The sequence below is a fragment of the Tachysurus vachellii genome, chromosome 13 (assembly GCF_030014155.1).
Source record: "Tachysurus vachellii isolate PV-2020 chromosome 13, HZAU_Pvac_v1, whole genome shotgun sequence".
Classification (NCBI taxonomy): domain Eukaryota; kingdom Metazoa; phylum Chordata; class Actinopteri; order Siluriformes; family Bagridae; genus Tachysurus; species Tachysurus vachellii.
In genome coordinates, this window is record NC_083472.1 from 7,323,469 (window position 1) to 7,328,787 (window position 5,319).

The 5,319-nt window shown below is 40.8% G+C and overlaps 1 long non-coding RNA gene across 1 annotated transcript; it reads right to left on the reverse strand.

Annotated features, from left to right (window-relative positions):
* Positions 1-463: 463 nt before the first annotated feature.
* On the reverse strand, positions 464-5,092 carry LOC132856304 (uncharacterized). Its single transcript, XR_009649410.1, has 2 exons — positions 1,514-5,092; positions 464-1,370 (listed from the first exon to the last, which is right to left on the reverse strand). It is a non-coding gene; the product is annotated as an uncharacterized LOC132856304 (long non-coding RNA).
* Positions 5,093-5,319: the final 227 nt, after the last annotated feature.

Consider the following 5,319-nt stretch of genomic DNA (forward strand, 5'->3'; position numbering starts at 1 on the left):
CTAAAAAGCAAAACCTGAAGGAACATGTTTGTTCCCTCAGGAAAAGAAAAACCTCAACTGCTGCTCTACAGGCCTTTCCTCGATGGCTTTTCTTTACTCCTGAAACTACAGGTTTTCCCATTCCCCACATAATCCCATAACACTTGACAGAAGCAGATAAAATTTGAACTTTCAAGAAAGCAAGATGGATTTCTGACCAAAGTTTAAGACAAGGCCATTCATTTCAGGCAATCACGATTGTTCCAATGTGAATATCTGAAAAGACAAAAGAACATGTTTACACACCCCCCCAAACCCCGAAAGCTATAACTATTAAGCGATTACCACCATGCAATCCTCTTGATGCTGGACGAGTTACATGGCCGACGCGGTATGTCGTGATTCAAACTTGGTGCTTTTCCTGTAACTAGACACAAGTTGCATGTCGTCCCTTCCCAAAACAACTCCCCAATGCCTTCTGGAATTTTATAATATGAAATCAATCTTAATGGCTGAAGCAAACTTATCAATTTCACCAGTGAATCCTTACAAAGTTCCCATCACCACACTGCTGTGAGCTGCAATGAAGGAGGAAAAAGAAAAAAGGAGAGAGATTATGGCAACCCCCCACCCCCACCCATTACATCATTGTATTATTTTATCCAACCATCCAAACCAATACAAAAGGGACTGTTACTACTGCAGACAGCTGGCAGCTCCAGACTGTAGGAACATTAAGACCACACATCCATCCACTCAACGTTACAGGACGATTGTAAGATTTGTCGAGCCAAGATGGTGTATCTGCAAAAACAAGAGAGACAGTGTTTCCCTGACCCCTCCACCCCCCCCATGTCACCCAAAACAACTACACTTTCAGATGAAGTGCCTTAAATGAAACTTGGATGTTTGTAGTGCAAAGCTGGTGTGCATGCAATTAAAATTTAAAGCTACATATACCTATGAAATGAACCATGTTTACTTAACTCCATTATCAGGTAGCAGCAGAGTGATGCTCAAATAGCAGCAAGACAAGCCTCAAGTTGATCAGAGAGTGACTGGATATCCCAGTGCTCCATCAAAGTTAGGGCTGTCCAAGGCAGCACACTCAAGACAAATTTTGCACCCTTAGCAAAATTAACCTGAGAAAATGGAGGGGAAACAGAACAGAAAGACGCGCACACAGCAACACAGCACGCAGAGGATGTTGACGGGGGCCTTCAGAGGTTTGGATTAAGCTCTCAAGCAGACAGGAGAAAGGATCACCATTCAGTGAGGGTCATTGACCACAAACAGCTAGGCATTCAGATGCAGTTATGAACCAAGTTGACAGACGAGTGATCTGGAACAAAGAGGCTTCAAGAGAGAGACACACGCACACTTCCACCACACTAATTGCAATACAAAAACCAAAATGGAAAAGGAATGTCACCATAAAAGCTTAAAGAACATAATTAAGCGTACAAATGTTATTTACATTAGCCATTTTTAGAAGGATGGGGGAAAAAAATAAATGAATAAAAACACAAGACACCTGGTTTCTACGTGCTCCACATGACCCCGTCTAGTTTGCATCAGATAACTGGAGGAATATATTTCTGCAGAGAAGAATATAAGAGAAAGCCCCCTACCCAGCCAATACCAAATTTTCCATACACGTCAATAACATTGCCCAATTTTAGCTGCACAGTTGCACAGCTAAACCCAGCCACTCAATTTGGAGTTTGTAGTGCAGTTGCACAACAGTTTTTGCTCTACATTTGCAAAGCTTTAGATTAAAAAAAATAAAATAAATAAATCCACATCTGCACAGTTGCACAGTTATGGCCCAAGTAACTTTAAAGTTTTGCCTCAGAGTTAGTCATCCTGCCTGTTGGAATTCAATGGAGCAGCTGAATCCTAGACATGCTATTTCCTGGATAGATGGCATTCTTCAAGGGCTTTATGATTCTGAAAAACCAAAAGGCAAAAAAGGAGACCCCATGCCCACCCCTCACATAGCATTCAAAATAATATTTTGAAATGCTTGCAAAGCATAATCAGAACTGGGCTGGTTCCTTTTAAAGAAGCTATGCCATAATCAAACTTGTAATAAAACCGTATTAAAATAAAATTCAGTGAACCAAATGTGGACTTTGCCTTTTCACATGGGCTTCCCATAAAGCAGTTGGACCGGATTTGTGTTGACTTCCTTTCCACCTTGAAAAGAGTTGCCATCAAGCCCTGGGACCATCCCGTGCACTAACTTGCCAAGCTCAACATTCACACCTGAAAAAATACAGGAAATACCCAAGACAAGCCCCTCCCAAACACCAAAAAAAATGCATACTAGGCGTTTCAATCACAACACTATGAATTTATTACTCAAAAATAAATATTTACAGAATTCAAGCAGTCACAAGAAACTGAATGACCAAGTACAATGAAATGTTAAGTACATGAGCCAACATTGAGACTTTGCAAGACCAATAGAGACTGATGAATGCAAAAGCAAACCTTAATATACAATGTGTTAGAGTTTGATCTTCAGAGCTCGAGCATGAAAGCACTTGGACAGCACACTGAAAAAAAAGGGGAGAAAGCCTACAACCAACCCCACCCATTTAAACAACCCAAACATAAAAACCAAATGTATATGAAAAACCAAATGCAAATTTTAATTTCCAAAAATACCGATTACTTGCCGTTTGAACGGGTAAAACCCATGCTGCCTGTATTCAGCAGATTTGATCCTTTTGAGGAGGGGAATAGCTAGCAGATGAACCACCAGTTTTGAGAGGTTGGGCCTCTAAAATCTGCAAGAGTCACAATTAAGCAGTCCCCAGTCCCAAAACCCCATGACTCAATATCCATAAATGGAACAGAGGTACACATTCAACACAATCCTGATAGTGTGCCATCTTACGATACTAGTGTATTTCTTTGATGCCTTTGGATTCCTTCCTTGGTCCCATGCCTTGGGCTAGCTGCCTTCTATGGTCAGTCACAGACTGCAGGTTCCTTCACCATACAGCATTATTCAGTTCTCTAACTAAGCCACTCTGAAAAGCTGCAAAGGCTAGGAAGAGATTTCAGTTAACACCCCCCACCCCCTTTCCACATCCCAAATACAAGAAATGTAAAAAATGTAATAGAAAGGTATTATGTATTGGCCTATGTTTCCAAGTGCAAAGTAATTGAAATTCACTTGTCCTTGCATCATTACTTACTCAAGCTTAGAACACTTGGTGCATTACAGCAAAGGATGCCCTTGGTGCTATTGCTTTGAGATTGGCCTGTGAAAGAAAAAACTCAAGCGCAGTTGTCCCTCCCCACTGCCCCAAAAGACGTAGGTTTTCATACCTGAATAAACGCTATAGACTGCATTTGCAAAGTCTACATCGGAATTAAACAAGGGAATAGTTACTCCCTTTAAATCCAAGGCTTTTTTTTTTTAATCATGCATAAACTTAGAGGGCAAGTTTACCAGCAAACGAAACACAATGGCCTCAGCACCGAATACATGAGGAACACGGACGTGACTGTAGTGACAGACGATGTGTAGCAGCACAGCGAAGCAGAAGAACTTCCAACTCCCAACAACCGTTCACGTAGCTTGTACCTTGGATCAGACCTATTGGATTGCAAGTAGGACAGAAAGAGAGACGCCTTTCCTCCGGGGAAGACTACATCTGTATGGTACGAGGGTGCATCGCCGATTACAGGCACTCATCACAGCAGAAACCCGACTTGATCAACAACAGGGTGGCTCACACTTTGACGGTGAATTTCACACATTCATACACCACGTCTGAAAAGAAAGAACAGAGCTTTTGCGAGCAAATGCATTCTACAAAAACCTGAGGGGGGAAAATAAATTTTACTTTAAATGTATACAGATACCTATACCCGTTATACAAACCAAGCGCCCTCTTCTAATAACTAAGATGCTATGTAGATGGCCCTGAACATCCCTCTCTCCCTCCCTCTGTGCTGTGTCTTGCTGCCTTTGGACTCGTCTGGTCTAGATCGGCTGTGCTCCCCCTTGTGGCCACATGTGGTGCTGTCGCTACTCTGAATTGATCCCTTTTCCCCTCTGGACCACCGCCTTGCCCCGCTTCTCTTCCCAGATCGACATCTTCTCCAAACTGGCCTGAGCTCTCCTGATCCTCCCCTGGCTGTCGACTGGTCCTCGCTTCTCCCTCTGATCCCGATCTCTTCTTTTTGTGGTTACAGCTAATTACAGCTAAGTCCTTATTAAACTCAGTCCAAGTTTCCAAAACGACAAAGAAAAAAAAAAAAATCGATGCCATCGACCGACATATTAAAATGAGTAATAAACAAATGAAAAATACTCAGTTCTTGAGGAAACTCAATATAATCGCCGTCGATGCGGCGTATTCAAGTTACAACAAAAAAAACCCGTTGAAAAATCCCATCGATTTGATAAAAGGCGTTTTTTAAACGTGATTACGCCACCGTAAGCCAAATGGCCTAAAATACCAGTTTTCACAGAAACTGAAAGCGAGTAATGAACTAAAATGAACAGACTTTAGAAATAAAACAGAAAACGTATACAAAAAAATGCGTTAGTTTCACAACGTAACCAGTTAGACTCGTCTTTAACGGCGGCCATTTTGTTTTCTCGACATCTGCGCCATTTTGTCGAAACCAAAAACTCTGCGCAGTTCAACATGGAATATTTTTTTCCCTCATTACGTCAGTTAACAGGACAATAGAATTTCTTACGAATAAAAGCTTTCGATGATCTAAAAAAAAAATAAACCAAAAAAATTAAAAAAAAGTGTTAGCTAGCGCGTTCACTAAATTAGCAGTGAACCAACGCGACATCAGAAGACTTAAGTATGAACTGTACGTTTAGAACTTAACTAGTCGAGTTTGATCAAAGTCATCATTGTCGAAATAAAACTAATTAATAAAATACCTCTATAATTCTATAGTACATATGTACAATGTAAAGATGTGAAAAAAAAACAAATAAATAAACATTACAACTAACGAAATTCACGAAAATACACAAGAAGAACAAACTGAAATGCAAATAAAATACATCAGACCAGTGCCGTTCCTGTCTGCAGCAAAACTACACCTCACGAAAAGCTCACAGCCCAAATGTGGCTGGCAGAAGCGGTCGCGCTTCCTTATATACAAACGTGACTCGGTCGGTCACATGAAAAATCCTTACGCCCTTAAAAAAAATAGTTCCACTGCGACACCGATGTGGCTATTAGTTATAAAGTGCTTATACTCGGGTGTTTCAAATTTTCAAATCTAAAGGACCTACGTTAGAGTTTGAGAAGGTGATTTATAAGAAATAATGTGGATTTTGCCGGAAATTAT